An 18,814-nucleotide genomic window follows, 5' to 3' on the forward strand; every position below is an offset into this window, starting at 1 on the left:
TTTCTCCCCAAAAGCCATTTCACTATACAGAGATAATAGAAAGAAAGAAACATGCAGTTGGCTCTTGAATGACAGAGAGATTAGGGTCACTGACCCCCTGTGCAGTCAAAAATGTGTATATAATTTTTGACTCACTCAAAACTTAACTACTAATAGATTACTGTTGACTGGAAGACTTACTGATAACATAAACAGTTGATTAACACGTATTTTGTATGTTTTTACAATAAAATAAAATAGGGAAAACTAAACATTATTAAGAAAATCCTAAGGAAGAGAAAATACATTTGCAGTGCTGAACTGTATTTATCAATACTGTAAGTGTATGTCATCTGTTTACAAGATGAATTGCCTATCTGAAATGGTAGGCAACTACATCTGATGTCCTCAATCTATGACACCTATCAAGCAACTCAGCTTTTGCTTGTAATGTCGTAACTTTTCTCTGCTTCTTGGGAGCACTTCCAGCATCACTAGTCATACTTCATGTGAGTCCCATGGTGTTATTCAAGGTGTACTGTATTGTACTAAACATGATGAAAATTAAACAAGAAACTCAAGAGATCACTTTTTACTGTGATGCACACTTTACTGGAGAGACAAACTGTTTACAAGAGATGATTAGCATCAGGTAGCATTTTAAGTGGATATTTGTAACACTTGAGCTCACCAGAATAGCAACAAGAGGTGGCTATAAAATCATTACAGTAGTATAATATGTACTACAGTTAGTTTTATGAAGTTATGATTTAATTCTACATCTTATTTGTTTGCATTTCAACTACAAATGGCACCATATAGAGTCTGTGTGTATGTAAGTTTTGATAAATGTTAACTTTTATAATAGATTTGTGTATATTTTGTGGTAGTAAATAATAAAATAGACTACTACTATCTACATACATTTTATACATTTATGACATACTTTCTCTTGATTTTTCTTCTATATCTCTATGCCATGCAGTTTGTGTTTTTTAATTGTCAAATCTTCAAAAAAAATCCACATATAGGTGGACCTGTAAAGTTCAAACCTGTGTTGCTTAAGAGTCAACTGTATATATTGCAATTTTAGGTTAAAAGATATATTTTATTTTTATACATCATTTATATGTAATAACAACTTAAGAAATAAGCCTATGTCCTCCAAGAGATTTACAGTACTTATTGGTTGTCCAGACCTGAGTTCAACCCAGTCAATGTTCTATGTGACTCACCTTCAGAAATCTGATGTACTGCAGACTTGTTGCCCAGGCTGAAATTCCTGCCTTCCTGCCAAGATAGAAGAGAAGTGGCAAATAGAATACATTTCTCTTCTTCCCCAGAGCCATAACTCTTCCTAGACCATGGAGACAAATTTCATATCCTCTATTCAAAGATGCGAAAAATTCTAGAGTTACCCCTACATATTCAAGAATCAAGAAGAACGGGAAAGCCAAGATAACCCACAGACTCTTGGAAGGAAGCACATTGCTCCTACAGGCCCTCTGGAGGCAGCTGAAAAACTGTGAGTTCCCAATATATGAAAGAGGGATTGTCTGCCCCCAAACACACACTCTCACTGGGAAACCTGAAGTGACTGATCATGGGAGAAGGATTTAACCTTACCTGGAGCTGAGACAAATTTAGAGAGCTGAGTGAAATATAGGGGTGGAAGAAGCAGTGGGAAGAGCCCTGTGGGCTATCAGTCCCCAGGGAAGTCATTTCTGACTTTGTCTCACAGAAGTCCTTGGGGAGGGCTGCCAGGGGAACGGGGGAAAGACCACACAGAGAAGGAAAATTCCAGCTAAACTTTGCAATAATTTTGACCAAAAGCAAAGTTTCCCTAACAGAAATTAGGGGAGGGGATGAATCAGGACTGCAGACACAGCACAGTAGCCATGGCAGGTGGGAAGAGGTGAAACCTAAAAGCCCTTCTTGCTTTCTCAGCTGGGAGGCTGGTATTCTGGGGCAGTTTCTTAGCCCTGCTCACCCACTGCCTGGAACTAAACTTGGTGCCGTTGAGGGAGCAAAGTGAAAGTGAAACCAGCCTTTTGGGCTGCATGAGGCCTATAATTGCCAGCTTTTACCCACTTCCCTGGTGACTTGCATGACACAGCAGAGGCAGCCAGAATCCCCCTGGGAGCATAACTCCACTGGTCTGAGAACTACACCCCCGACCCCTGCCACCATCAAGGAGAGTCTGAACTTAGATATGCCTAACCCTACCCCCACTTCATGGTCTTTCTCTACCTGCCCTGATAGCCCAAGAAAAAGAACAGAACCTCTTGGGAGCTCTAGGGCCCCACCTACCACCGGATACTCACTATACTACCTCAGCTGATGCTGTCTTGAAAATGCCACCTCCTGACTGGAGGCCATCCAACACAAAACTAGTGCAATAAACAAAAGTACAACTAAGGACCCTCACAGAGTCTGTTTCACTCCTCTGCCACTTCCACCAGAGCAGGTGCTGATATCTACAGCTGAGAGACCTAAAGATGGTTCACATCATATGACTCTGTGTAGACAATCCCAGTACCAGCCCAGAGCCTGGTAACTCTGCTAGTGGCTAGATCCAGAAATAACAATCATTCCAGTTTGGCTCTCAGGAAGCCACATCACCAGGGAAAGGTGGAGAGCACTACATCAAAGAAGCACCCCATGGGACAGAAGAATCTGAACAGCATCCCTTGAGCTCCAAATCTTTCCTCTGACATAGTCTACCCAAATGAGAAAGAACCAGAGAAGGCTGGGCGCGGTGGCTTAAGCCTGTAATCCCAGCACTTTGGGAGGCCAAGGCGGGTGGATCATGAGGTCAAAAGATCGAGACCATCCTGGTCAACATGGTGAAACCCCGTCTCTACTAAAAATACAAAAAATTAGCTGGGCATGGTGGCACGTGCCTGTAATCCCAGCTACTCAGGAGGCTGAGGCAGGAGAATTGCCTGAACCCAGGAGGTGAAGGTTACCGTGAGCCAAGATCGCGCCATTGCACTCCAGCCTGGGTAACAAGAGCGAAACTCCGTCTCAAAAAAAAAAAAAAGAAAGAAAGAAAGAAAGAACCAGAGAAACAATTCTAGCCATATGACAAAACAAGGTCCTTTGGTACCCCCAAAAGATCACACTAGCTTGCCAGCAATGGATCCAAAAGAAGGTGAAATCCCTAAATTGCCAGAAAAAGAATTCAGAAGGTCAATTATTAAGCTAATCAAGGAGGCATCAGAGAAAGGTGAAGTCTAACTTAATGAAATTAAAACAGTAATACAGGATAAGATGGGAAAAATCTTCACTGTAATAGATAGCATAAATAAAAAACAGTCACAAATTCTGGAGGTGAAGGACATACTTAGAGAAATGCAAAATGCACTGGGAAGTCTCCCTAATAGAATCAAACAAGCAGAAGAAAGACCATCAGAGCTCAAAGACTCAAAGACAAGGTTTTCAATTAACCCAATCCAACAAAGACAAAAAAAAAAAAAAAAAGAATTTAGAAAATGAACAAGGCCTCCAAGAAGTTTGGGATTATGTTAAATGACCAAACCTAAGAATACTGGGTGTTCCTGAGGAAAAAGAGAAATCTAAAAGTTTGGAAAACGTATTTGAGGGAATAATCAAGGAAAACTTCTCTGGTCTTGTTAAAGATCTAGACATCTTTAACAAGTACAAGAAGCTCAAAGAACACCTGGGAAATTTATCACAAAAAGATCATCACCTAGGGATAGTGATCAGGTTATCTAAAGTCTAGACAAAGGAAAGAATCTTAACAGCCATGAGTTAAAAGCACTAACTAGATAACCTGTAAAGGAAAACCTACCAGATTAACAACAGATTCCTCAGCAGAAATCCTACAAGCTAGAAGGGATTGGGGCCCTTCTTCAGCTTCCTAAACAAAACAGTTATCAGCTGCATACAAGAATTTTGTATGCAGCAAAACTAAGCTTCATTAATGAAGAAAATATAGCATTTTTCAGATAAACAAATGCTGAGAGAATTCACCACTACCAAGCCAAAACTATAAGAACTGCTAAAAGGAGTTTCAAATATTGAAACAAGTTCTCAAAATACACAAAGATAGAACCTCCTTAAAGCATAAATCTCACAGAACCTATAAAAAACCCAATTTAAAAAAAAAAAAAAAGGTATTCAGGCAACAAATAGCATGATGAATAGAATAGTACCTCCCATCTCAATACTAATGTTGAATATAAATGTCCTAAATGTTTCACTTAAAAGATATAGAATGGCAGAATGGATAAGAATACACCAACTAAATATCTGCTGTCTTCAAGAGATTCACCTAACACATAAGGACTCACATAAACTTAAGGTAAAGGGATGGAAAAAGATATTCCATGCAAATGGACACCAAAAGCAAGCAGGAGTAGCTATTCTACAGAAAAAAAAAAAAAAAACAAACTTTAAGACAACAGTAGTTTAAAAAGACAAAGGCAGATGTTATATAATAATAAAAAGATGTGTCCAACAGGAAAATATCATAATCCTAAATATATATGTATCTAACACTGGAGCTCCCAAATTAATAAAACAAATGCTAGTAGACCTAGGAAATGAGATAAGACAGCAGTACAATAATAGTGGGACTTCAATATTCCTCTGACAGCACTAGACAGGTCATCAAGACAGAAAGTAAACAAAGAAACAATGGATTTAAAATATACCCTACAAAAAAATGTACTTAACAGGTATTTACAGAACATTCTACCCAGCAACTACAGAATATACATTCTATTTATCAGCACATGGAACATTCTCCAAGATAAACCACATGATAGGCCACAAAACAAGTCTCAACAAATTTAAGAAAATTGAAATTATATCAAGTACTCACTCAGACCACAGTGGAATAAAATTGGAAATCAACTCCAAAAGGAACCCTCAGAACCATGCCAATATGTGGAAATTAAACAACCTGCTCCTAAATGATTGTTGGGTCAACAATGATATCAAGGTCGAAATTTTAAAATTCTTTGAATTGAATGATAATAGTGACACAACCTATCAAAACCTCTGGGATATAGCAAAGTTGGTGCTAAGAGGAAAGTTCATAGCATTAGACGCCTCCATCAAAACTGTCTGAAAGAGCACAGACAGACAACCTAAGTTCACACCACAAGGAACTAGAGAAACAAGAACAAACCATACCCAAGCCCAGCAGAAGAAAATAAATAACAAAGGTCAGAGCAGGACTAAATAAAATTGAACAAACAAAAAATACAAAAGGTAAATGAAACAAAAATCTGGTTATTTGAAAAGTTGAATAAAATTGATAGACCATTAGCAAGATTCACCAAAATAAAAAGAGAGAAGATCCAAATAAGCTTAATTAGAAACAAAATGGGAGATTTTACAATTGATTCCACAGAAACACAAAAGATTATTCAAGGCTCCTATGAATACCTTTATGTGCATAAGTTAGAAAACCTAGAAAGGATGGATAAATTCCTGGAAATATACGACTCTCCTAGATTAAATCAGGAAGAAATAGATGCTCTGAACAGACCAATAACAAGAAGTGAGATTGAAATGGTAATTTAAAAATTGCCAATAAAAAAAAAGTCCAGGACTAGACAGATTTACAGATAAATTTCTATCAAACATTCAAAAAATAATTGGTACCAATCCTATTGACACTATTCCACAAGATAAAGAAAGAGGGAATCCTCCCTAAATCATTCTATGAAGCCAGTATCACCCTAATACCGAAACCAGGAAAGGATATAATTATAAAAGAAAACTACAGGCCATATCCTTGATGAATATAGATACAAATTTTTTTTAAATACTAGGTAAGAGAATCCAGCAGCATATCAATAAGATAATTCACCATGATCAAGTAGGTTTCATACCAGAGATGCAGGGATGTTATAACATCTGCAAGTCAATAAATGTGATATACTACATAAACAGAATTTAAAACAAAAATCACATGATTATCTCAATAGACACAGAAAAATCATTTGACAAAATCCAGCATCAGTTTCTGATTAAAACCCTCAGCAAAATTGACTTAGAAAAGATCTACCTTAATGTAATAAAAGCCATCTATGACAAACCCACAGCCAACGCAGTACTAAATTGGAAAAAATTAAAAGCATTCCCCCTGAGAACTGGAACAAAACAAGGATGCCCACTCTCACGACCTCTATTCAACATAGTACTGGAAGTCCTACTTGGAGCAATCAAAAAAGAGAAAGAAATAAAGGACATCCAAATTGATAAAGAGGAACTTAAACTGTCACTGTTTGCTGGTGATATGATCATATATGTAGAAAACGCTAAAGACTCCTTCAAAAAGCACCTAGATCTGATTTTTTAAAAGTCAGCAAAATTTTAGGATACAAAATTAATGTACACAAATCAGTGGCTATGCTATACAGCAACAGTGGCCAAACTGAGACTCAAATCAAGATCTCAACTCCTTTTACAATAGCTGCAAAAAATAAAATAAAATACCTAACCAAGGAGGTAAAACAACTCTACAAAGAAAACTACAAAAACTGCTGGAAGAAATCATAGATGACACAAACAAATGAAAACACATCCCACGCTCATGGATGGGTAGTATCAATAAAGTGAAAATGACCATACTGCCAAAAGCCATCTACAAATTTAATGCAATTTCCATCAAAATACTACCATTATTCTTCACAGAACCAGAAAAATCAATCCTAAAATTCATATGGAACCAAAAAAGAGCCTGCAGAGCCAAAGCAAGACTAAACAAAAAGAACAAATCTGGAGGCATCACATTATTCAACATTAAGCTAAAAACCTTCAGTACAGCAAAGGATACAATTGACAGAATGAACAGACAACTGACAGAGTAGAAGAAAAATTTTGCAATCTATACATCTAACAAAGGACTAACAACAACAATCTACAAGGAACTCAAACAAATCAGCAAGAAAAAAACAAACAATCCCATCAAAAAGTGGGCTAAGGACATGAATAGACAATTATCAAAAGAAGATAAACAAATGGTCACCAAACATATCAAAAGAAATGCTCATCAGTAATTATCAGAGAAATGCAAATCAAAACCACAATGTGATACCACCTTACTCCTGCAAGAATGGCCATAATCAAAAAAAAGAAAAAATTCAAAAGATAATAGTTGCTGGTGAGGACCTCATAAAAAGGGAACATTTTTACACTGCTGGTGGGAATATAAACTACTACAACCACTATGAAAAACGGTATGGCGCTTCCTTAAAGAACGAAAAGTAGAACTACCATTTGATCCAGCAGTCCACTACTAGCTATTTACCTAGCGGTAAAGAAGTCAAACAAAAAGATACTTGCACATGCATGTTTATAGCAGCACAATTCACAATTGCAAAAAATATTGAACCAGCCCAAATGCCCATAAATCAACAAGTGGACATATATCACATGGTGTATCTGTATGTATATATATATATATATATATATATATATATATATATATACACACACACACACATATATTTAAAATGTATAAAATAAAATACATATATGTACATATATATCACATTTTAAATATATATATATATATGAAATGTGATATGTATATATATACTCACACACACACACCATGGAATTATATATATAAATGTCACACTGTATAGCTCAGCCTCCACCCTTTTGGGAGCTACCCACAACTGAAGAAAGGAGAGGTCTCTCAACTCTTTCCTCTCTGAAGATTCACAATACTGTGATCATCTTTCAAAAGCAAATCCAGAACATAAATGTGGTCTATGAATGGTCCACTTTTTGTGGCCCCTTTTCTGTCCAGGAATCAGAGGTGGCTTGTCAAATGAGGAGACAAAGAATGCTTTATTTGTCATATTATGCACCATTTTTAACAAAATCCATAGGAATGATGAGGATGAAGAAAAGAAATAGTCTAAACTCCTCTTGTCACCTCCCCCCATATTCCCATTACCAACACTGATGAACAGCTTTCTTATCTCTCCAAAGTCAAAATTTGTCTACTTCTTGCTCCTGACATTACCCCACCTTCTCTGAGGGTTCTGGTCTCATGTGGGAAGCTAGGAAGCTCCAGCTCTTGCTGAGCATCTGATAGACTCTGGCTTCGATGACAGTTTTTTTTTTAAAGGCAGGTAGCTTTCCCTGCACAAACCTGAGGGAGACTGCTATTTGGAGCAAAAATGGAAACAGAACATTTAAGACAGATATTTTGCTCCTATACAACTAAAGTCAAAAAGTTAAAACATTTCTTTTTCAAAAAAATTAACCAGTACTGTATGCAATTTTTTTCCATGATAAACTATAGAGGTGATAGGATGAAGTGAATAGGTGAAAGACCTAGGATTTGAATAGGATTGAGGGACGGAGAAAAAAAAATTCTAAACATTTCATGGTTTCATTTTAGGCCAAACCAGAATTTCCCATGGGTTATGGTAGCTTTGTCAAAATGGCCATACAAAAAAATGAGTTGATTGCTTTTATGGATTAAGGGCAGGCAGCAGCAATACAATTTCACTGCATTTTTGCTACCAAAAACCTGGAGAGAAAAAAAAATCTCCCTGACATTACCAAGCCCTGTGAGCAGAAAATCCTACTGTCTTACAATCTAGGCATCACTGGAGTGAAACCTCAGATCCTGAGCCCAGAAAACATTTCTGGCAGTGATAGCAAGAGAGAACATCAAACCCCAAATAAGCAACAAATTTATCTGGGAAGCATTCCAACATCCAGATTCAGGGAGAAAGGGATCATTTCAAATATTTTGAATGGGAGTTGGATTCTTATAGAGTGTTTAAGAATTTCAAAGTTACATTAAGTATAATCTCTATTTTACACTCAGACTCTCTCAAGGATCCTAACTCTCTGGCCTTTAGACAGAAATATTTCATGGACAGAAGCTGCTGGTGCAAAGCTCCTTCCCTTGCCATACAGAGGCTCCTCCCGCTCCAGGCTGTGCAGTAATGGGCTCTGCAGAGCCTCTGCTGGAGATCATCAAGGATTTGTCACAATCAGCACACCATGGCTTCTAATTTCAAAGTGCAAATTTATTCCCAGCATTATAAACAACTGCCTTTTGAAACTTAAAGTCTATTTAGGACATATCAATCTTGAAAAATACTAGTGATAAAGGAAAATGGATGTGAAACTAAATTATTTTTAGGAGAAAAGACTTAAAGTGAAGCTTATTTGCCTCTCTGCATTTAAGAAAGTTCCTGTGCTAGATAAAGAATGAAGGAAGACCCTGGGTGAAGGTTTTTGTCCCATCTCAACCCCTACAAATATCAGTGAGGATTTTGTTTTACTTATTCATAATAAGAACAGATAATGCCATAATCCTCCAAAATCAATATCAGATTGCAACATGTCTTTTGTCTTAGATTTTTAGTTGGGCTTAATTGCTTACTTCCTCAAGGAAGGGTCCCAACTCTCCTAACCCTTAAAATTAAAGGTCCATGCACTGCTAAAAGAAGAGAAGTGACATAGTTTTCTAATCCCATCAAGTCTATTCCTGCCCCAAAGAAAATCCACCACATCCCCTTTCCACACTTGTCACAAACTCTGCTGTCTGTTTTATCCAGTGTCTCAGTGGATCCAGAGAGCCTACGACCTCTCTAGCTTCTGTATAGAAACTTGGAAGGAAGATGTACAATGTGCTTTCCAGATAGAAATGGGGATGAAGTCTAGGGAGCAAGAGCTTCCTCTTTTCTTCCTTCAACACACGTCTGGAGTACTCGCCCCCAGGCCCTCTCTCCTCCAGAGTGGCGTCAGCCTGAAAATATGGAACAGGAGAAAATGACCACCTCAAAGGAATGGGCAAACTTGCATCAGACACTTTCTATAAACTTGTATTACGTGAGAAAGTGGCCATTCTGCTTTTTTAATAAGAGCAACAGAAAACATGTTTTATTCTTGTAAACTTCAATTAAACTTACCATTAATTTTTGCTCAACTAGGCTGAAGAAGACAAAAATTTGTGTCCCTCGAGTCTTAAGTGAGTCATGGATGGATCATAAAGGAAAGTGAACCTGGAATTTCTCCAGGGATAGATGGTCTCCCTCTTTGCAGGAATTCTAGTGGAGGAATTTTCTCCCATTCCAAATACTTCACGGCTTCATGCTGCTCTCTACTAATCTGGAAGCAGAGATTCCAAGGGTCTATACTTGCTGGCCCTCTACTCTAGGTACACATTAAACTCTCCAGAGGAGATTTTTTTTAAACGCCAGTACTGGGGGGCCCCAGAAAATTAAATCAGACTCTAGAGCCAGGAAGAACTACTGATTTAAAATAACTGAAATGGTCAATTCTTCTCATATCTCAAATATAAAAGTCACTGTGCTCTCCAATAGCATCTCTATTTTAAAAGACACTAGAAAAAAAATGTATTTCTTTCTGTAACACTGTAGGAAAATAACACTCACCACAAATCATAGCATTCACATCACCATAAATCATACCTGACCTATCAGCTCAGCCCTTTTTCTTCTAAAGAGGTGGCATTCTGATGAATGTATATTTACTTCTCCCCATCCCTCTCCTATAAATATATATTTAAAGGTATATGCAATGTATGTGTAGCCTTGGGCTCTTAAATTGTACTGGTAGAGGGGTGAGTAAAGCTATTAGACCTAAGGTTATAAAATTTCCCCAGACCTAGGACAGGTGGATTTCTCTTCTCTTCCCAGCAAGCAAAGGAAACTGCATGGCTTTACTAGTTTCCTACTTTCTCCCAAACCCCAACCCAGTACCTGGTATGGGCTGAACTTTTTCCTTCCAAAATTATATATAGGATTAAAGCCCTAACCCCCAGTACCTGAGAATGTGGCTGCACGTATTTCAGATAGAGACTTTAAAGAAATTAAAATAAATTAAGTTCCTATGGATGGGTTCTAATCCATCCACAAGCTAAGGAGGAGACTTAGAATGAAACTAACCCTGCCAACACCTTAATCTTAGATCTCTAGCCTCCACAAGTGTGAGGAAATAAATTTCTGTTGTTTAAACCATCTAGTCTGGGGTGCTGCTTCTTTTTTTTTCTTTCTGAGACTGAGTCTCACTGTGTTGCCCATGCTGGACTGCAGTTGCATGATCCTGGTTCACTGCAACCTCCTCCTCCTTGTTTCAAGTGATTCTCATGCCTCAGCCTCCTGAGTAGGTGGGACTACAGGTGCACACCACCATGGCTGGCTAATTTTTGTGCTTTTAGTAGAGATGGGATTTCATCATGTCGGCCAGGCTAATCTCAAACTCCTGACCTCAGATGATCCTCCCGCCTTGGCCTCCCAAAGTGCTGGAATTACAGGCATAAGCCACCACACCCAGCCTAGTCTGGGGTATTTTGTTATGACTGCCCCAGCAAACTCATACAGACCTCTTAAAACAAAATCTTCTTCTTCCTTCTTCTACTCCCTCCACAGCCTCCCTTACCTGCCAGTACTTTGTTTTCCATTAGGTTGTCTGGCCATAGCTGAGGAGAAAACACACAAATTCCAGATATCCTAGAGAAGCAAGACAGGATTTTTATTCCCTAAGTACTGGCTTTTTTTCTTCTCTTTTGCATTCCTCTGGTGGAGCAAGACCTCAGTAAGATAAAATAATGAGAAACATTTTGCTGATATAAAAATATATAAGAATTATGCTATAACAGAGGTAGGAAGCAAAGACCTGGATTCAAAGCAGGAGGCTCATCACCTAGAGACTAATCACCAAGGAGACGGAGCAAGGAGACTCCGAAGCTTAGGACCACTAGAGAGAACTGAAATCAAATTACTGTGTTTATTTCATCTTCTTTCCTCTTTGGGACACATACCAAGTAAAGACTAGATATCAATCAAACCTGGAAAATATTCTCATGATCTATTGAAAAGATGAGATGTGATTCCTGCTCCAAGATGGCCATCTAGATGTAGCCAGGAGGAGCATCTGGCACCAAGCGACTGAGACGTCACAAAGACTGATACATTCCTACCAAATCTTCAGAGAGAAGGCATTGAGAGCAGACAGAAGGAAGACACAGAGGATGAGCTAAAAGGGGAGTAACCTGGGAACCCTGCATGGGGCTACCAGGCACTGGGACTCATTCCTGATCCACAACGACTTTTATAGAGGGGGCTGTGTTGAACAGGCAAAGAGTAACCCACTTTCGCCATGAACCTCTAGAAACCTGGCAGAAGGAGAGCCCTCTACCACCACAGATGCTTGAATTGGCAGGGAAAGAGAACTGGTAGAGGCAGAACTCCAGCCAGGGCAGAGGCCAGAGGGTTTGGTGTGGAAGTGTCTGTGGTTGACCATAGCCGGGAATGCTCATCCCCTTATGCTTCACTTGCTTCCATAAGAGACTTTAGACTTTAACCCGAGGGGAACTGTTGGACCTGAACTCTGAAGGGTAATTTTGCCCATGAGATGCAGCCAGTCTGACCTGAGCATTCCCTGGTCTGCTGGCCTTTCCCAGGGCCCTAGCCTCACTGCACCTGCTTGCAGAGCAGCCTCCAGGTACATCCTGGGGGACTGCATCATAGCTCATGCACTGGCAAACTGACCCTGACTGATAGAGTGCTCGAGCAGAGAAGCCCCTGTGGACATCCTCCAGTCTTCCCATGCTCTGCTGCAGCCTTCCCTGTGCCACCTTGCCTTCAGACACTTCCCCATGGCCACCCGCCCCATCACTTTGCCAGTGTATGTATGTATGGGTAGACCTAGCCTTCTCTTCCCTGCCAGTACACATTTGTGAGTGAACCCTGTCATGCCACTTCTTCTGGTTGTATGTCCCCACCCCCAACTTCCCCTGCTGAACCACCATGGTCATTGGTACATTGGTGGGCACAGAGCCCACCAGACCCACCCCCACAGTGCCCTGCCCCTGTGCCATGGCTACCAGAATGAAACTAGGCAGAGAAAACAGCAAATTCATCCCTAGTCCTGAGCAGACCCTGCCTCCAGCATGAATGCACACAAAGGGTGCACACAGTTCTGCACCCACCAGCGGCCCACTCCCCTGCTAAGAGCACCACTAGTATGAATCCCTGCACAGTTGCAGGGGCTCCTTGCCACCCTGAGCCATACTGTCATCACTGCTTCTGTGAACATCTGCACAGAGGCTGGTAGCCTGGCATCTGCTACCACCCTGCCACAAACAACAAGCATGAACCCTGCCACACTGCCACTGCCGCTGCTGCTGCATGTGTGAAGAAGGAAGAACAAGAACAAATCTCAATGCTATCATACTACAAAGTGCTTTGGCTCGCATGTCCATCAGAGTGCTGTGACCAGTGGTCTGGGAGTACCTCAAGCCATCCAGCCCATTGGGTTCCTAGGCTCAAGGAGCCAGAGATCAAAGCGTGGATTGATACCAATCCCCCGGAATAAAAGCACACAGCCCAGTTGTCCTGAGCTGAGCCTTGGACCCCTAAAATCTTCCACTAATAAAGCCAGCTGACTGAATCCACCTTATATCAAAGTCAAACCACAAAGGTCATCAAACAAAATAAAAGAAAGAAATTTATGCAGAAAATAGCAACTTCAAAGACTGAAGGAACACCAGCCTACAAAGTTGAGGAAAAAACAGTGTAAGAACACTGATAACTCAAAAAGTCAGAGTGTCTTCTTTTCTCCAGCCACCACAGTAGTTTTCCAGCAAGGGTTCTTAAACAAGCTGAGATGGCTGAAATGACAGAAATGAATTCAGAATATGAACAGGAATGAAGATCATGGAGATTCAGGAGAACATGGAAATCCAATCTAAGGAAGCCAAAAGTCACAATAAAATGATGTAGGAGCTGACAGACAAAAGAGCCTAATAGAAAAAAATGTAACCAACCTGATAGAGCTGAAAAACACTCCACAAGAATTTCATAATGCAATCACAAATGTTTATAGAATAGACCAAGCAGAGGAAAGAATCTTAGAGCTTGAAGACTGTTTTTCTGAAATAAGATAGACAAAATAAAGAGAAAATAATGAAAAGAAACTAACTTCGAAGAAATATGGGATTATGTAAAGAGATCTAATCTATGACTCATTGGCATCCCTGAAAGAGATGGGGAGGATGGAAGCAACTTGGAAAACGTATTTCAGAATATCATCCATGAGAACTTTCCGAACCTAGCTAGAGAGGCCAACATTCAAGTTCAGGAAATACAGAGAACCCCTGCAAAATATTGCACAAGGAGATTGTCCCCAAGACACTAATCATCAGATTCTTCAAGACTGAAATGAAAGAAAAATGTTAAAGGCAGCTAGAGAGAAAGAACAGGTCACCTACAAAAGGAAATCCATCAGACTAACAGCAGACCTCTCAGTAGAAACCCTACAAGCCAGGAGAAATTGGGGGCCTATATTCAACATTTTTAAAGAAAATAGATTCCAACCAAGAATTTTATATCCAGCCAAACTAAGTTTCATAAGCAAAGGAGAACTAAGATTCTTTTCAGACAGGCAAATGCTGAGGGAATTCATTACCATTAGACCTGCCTTACAAGAGCTCCTGAAAGGAGCACTAAATATGAAAAAGAAAGATCATTAGCAGCCAACACAAAAACACACTTAGTACAGAGACCAGTGACACTGCAAAACAACCACACAAACAAGTTGGCACAATAAACAGCTATCAACACAATTACAGGATTAAATCCATACATATCAATACTAACGTTGAATGTAAATGGGTTAAATGCCCCAATTAGAAGACACAGAGTAGCAATCTGGATAGAGAAGCAAGATTCAACGGTATGCTGTCTTCAAAAGACCCATCTCACATGCAATGACACCCATAGGCTCAAAATAAAGGATGGAGAAAAATATCCAAACAAATTTAAAAAAAAAAAAAAAGCAGAAGTTGCAATCCTAATTTCAGACAAAACAGATGTTAAATCAACAATGATCAAAAAAACAAAGAAGGACATTACATAATGGTAAAGGGTTCAATTCAACAAGAACACTTAACTATCCTAAATATATTAGCTAAGTGCAAAAGTAATTGTGGTTTTTGCATTGTTGGAATTTGCCATTTGAATTGGAATATATTCTTAAGTAAATGTGGTCATATTATACATCATTTTAATGGGCATTTCTCCCATTATTTTTACTTTGATTTTTATTTATTTATTTTGGCTAACGACTTATTACTTGCTGTTTATGTTTATTTTAGACTATGGAAATGATGTTCGACAAAAGGCAAATTCAAGCAATTTTCTTATTCTAGTTAAAATTGGGTTAGTTTTCAAGATAGCACTCTTATGGACTGTCTGCCCTAGGATGAGATCAGTGACCTCCCAGAGAGAGCAACAACTGAGGAACTAAAGGATTCAAAACCTGCCAGCTGATCATCTCAATTTAAAGCAAAACTGAGAAGAAAATGGGTAATAATTTCCAAAAGCAAAAGGCCAGCCCAAGCTAAGGCATAATGCATACCACCTTCTACCCAGCAACTCTGAAACATGGAAAAGAAAGACACATGTTTTTGTTTTCCCAAAGCAGGCCCAGGTGGAGTTCCAGGAAAGTTTTCATGTTCTTGTTGCCTCCTCACAGGCCTAATGCCCTGTTAGTAGAGAAAGACAGTCTGTCTCTTTACTTTTGTCCCCTTTTACTTTCTTAAGCCCACAGTAGGATAATATTCATTTGCACACACACCATTTCTCATATCCTAAACCTTACTTCTCTAATGTCTCCAAGGATGAAATTCCTATGACTTTTCTCTTTCTCCTAACTCCATGCCCTGGCTTCCTCTCAGGTTTTCCCTCGTGGTAACTGTGGGTCCTGTCCACACAGGGTGTTCCAGACTCTGTGTTCTGAGGAAATTCTTAACAACAGCATTTTTAAATCCTAAGATGCCAAAAGAGAAGAGGAAAGACATGACAGACAACAGGTGTAGCGGATTAGACTTTTTCAAGAAGGCATGGGATGCTCCTCCTTGGCAATTCACAGGAGTTAGTGACCTGCCTTAACAGCTGGAAGTCAGTGCCAGAGAAATGTGGATTCTAAAAAAAAAAAATCCAGTGATTGAGAGGTGGGATGACAATTCACAGAAAATGGTAATAATAACAGGAATTTTCTAGAATTTTCCCTGCAGTGCACCTCCAGAGAGACAAGTAACTGGAAATATTTAACCCAAGCTCTTGCTACTTTCAATTTCTTGTGTGTGACTGAAGATTCGTAAGGAGAAAAGGGCTAGTGAGGGCTATACAGAATTTAAGATTGGTGAGAAAAAAGGAGGTTGGGAGTATATGAGGGGTCAGAAAAGAAAGAATCAGAATGTATTTTCTCCTGCTGACGACAATGATGTTCAAACTCTTGAAGAATCTGTGAGCTTCTCCTCTCAGCTTCCTCCCACCAGCTCTCCCACCCCAGCCTGAGTTGGAGTGAGAGGGGTCAGGTGGCAAGAAGCAGCAGGGTAGGGTCTCTATAGGCAGCGGGAGGGCATTGCATGCCCTTTTCCCCGAGAGTCCAAATGGCCTCTCTTTCATACACAATGGAAAGGAAACCAGTGGGCAGTTTTCCTGGGAACAAAAAAGTTAAAACCACACCCACCTTCCCTCCTCAATTCCTAGGTTTAGAAGAAATCATTCTATTCCCTGTGCTGACTTCTTTCCAGGCCAGTAGAGGGTCTCCTCTGTAAAATGCAAAAGATCATGATTTCATCTCATGTGAGCTTAGGATAATTCTGAATATTAGGAAATAAAATATTACCCTCTTTTTATAAATGTGTTTGCCCATAATGAAACCAGTTTTACTGTTCAACTGTATTCCATGTATTAACAACATCTCATTTTTAAAGAAAAACAAATAAATTGTTCTAGTCCACCTTAGATTTTATTTCAAACCTTGGTAGGAATAGCAAGTTACTTAAGAGTAAAGTATAGATTTGATATAAAATAGTTAAAAATGAGCTCTCAACTTGAGCCCAAGTGAGAGAGGAGAAATGGGAACATGTCCTTCCAGAAAGATGAGTCAAACTGGCAGGAGTGTCCCACCATTGAGGAAAGCCTGGAGCACAGGTTCTCAAATTGTAACAACACTTTTCACAGATACTACTGTTTTTCCACTGAGGCCTGTAGGGAAAAGAAGTGGGAGATCTCAGAGCAGCATGTTAAAAAAAAAACAAATTAGGGTTTTTCAAATGATCATACTGAACAGGTGACACCAGAAGACTAGAGCCCTTGTGGCTAAGTACACAGACATAGCCAGCTTACTGGGCCCCCAATTTCTAAGGGGCACCAAACCTCCACCCCACCACTGAGAACATTCCAAAAGAGAACAAGTTATACCTGCCAGCTGGCATTTCAGGAAGCATACAAGATACTGGTCAACTGGTAAACCCCAGTTTGCAGTGGATGCATTGAGATCGCAAAGGTCATGCTTGAGTGACAGCCCTGCTGGAGGGAAGGTGGCTGTAACTACAAGGCTTCATTTGGGGGTTGTTTCAGATACATGCAGGACCAAAATTCAATTGCATTAAATAAGAAAGGAAAGTTTGAGCCCTCCTCCTCTCTTTTTAATCCTTCCCAAATAATGCCCTATGAGACTCAGCCTCCCCTCTAAATAAGTATAAACTAAATATTTCTCATTTAAATATTCATTTAAAGAGGTACCAAATTAATAGATTAAGCTTCCCACATATCTATATATCATCCTAATCAAAGACATTAGTGCTTTAGATGAGATTCAGGCCTAATGTTCAATATTCAACAAGTACTTACAGAGGGAGAAAGGCAAACAAGGAGGGAAGGAGGGAGGGAGAATTCAAAGTTGACTCTAAGGTTTTGGATCTGAGCCACTGGAAAGATGGAGTTGCCATCAACTGAAATAAAAAAATAATCAAGTAAGGTAGGTTCGAGAAGATGAGTAGCTCCATATTGGATGTGTTGAATTGAGATATCAAGACAGTCAGCAAAAGAGCCTAAGAAGGTAGCTAGAAGTCTCAAACTTAACATGTTCAGAACCAAATTCTTGCATTCATCATCTCTCATTCCCCATCCAAAGCATGTCTTTGCCATTTTCCATTGCTCAGAACATGACAATTCCATTCAAAGCTGCTCAGGCCAAAGACCTTCAAGTTATCCTGGACTCCCTCTTTCTGTCACATACCACACCTAGTCATCTACAAATATTATCAGATCTACTTTGTAATGTATTCAAAATCGAACCGCTTCTCATTTCCTTCAATGCCACTATTTCAGTCCAAACCACCATCATCTTTTATCTATTAAAATTAATATTAGGTTAAAACTAACATTAAGTGAGCTCCTGGGATAAACAGTAAATGTGATATTTGATCTCAAAGATTACATTTTGCCTTTATTATTTAAAAATCTAGCAGTCAAATTTTTAAAGTTTGATATATAGTACAAGAATAATAATTGGTTGGCACTAGCAGAGTGCTCTTATAGTCACTATAGTGTACATTTACAATCCCAGAAGGATCTCACTTTGAGCTGAGTGTGACTGAGAGACAAAGTAATTTGAAGGCAAGTGTTTCCATTTTAGCCACTGCTGATACTGACATCACCACTAAGGCTTTCCTTCCTTTCTAATAGTAGCTCATATAGCTAGAGATTTATCTCCTCCTCCACTCCCAGGTTTAATAGCTTGGTTGATAGCAGTGATAATATGTCATTGAATCAAGCCTGCAAACTCTGGGTATTGTTTGAAGAAGATGCTTTCTGACTGTTTTCATTGCTGTTGCCCTTGCTGATATCTGATATTTCTAATATTTTTGCATGAGTTTACTGTTTCACACAATCCGTTTTTAAAAACCTGTCTTTAAAGCTTGGACCTAAGCCGGGCGCGGTGGCTCAAGCCTGTAATCCCAGCACTTTGGGAGGCCGAGGTGGGTGGATCACGAGGTCGAGAG

This window comes from Saimiri boliviensis, chromosome 3 (genome assembly GCF_048565385.1).
Source record: "Saimiri boliviensis isolate mSaiBol1 chromosome 3, mSaiBol1.pri, whole genome shotgun sequence".
In the NCBI taxonomy this organism is placed as follows: Eukaryota; Metazoa; Chordata; class Mammalia; order Primates; family Cebidae; genus Saimiri; species Saimiri boliviensis.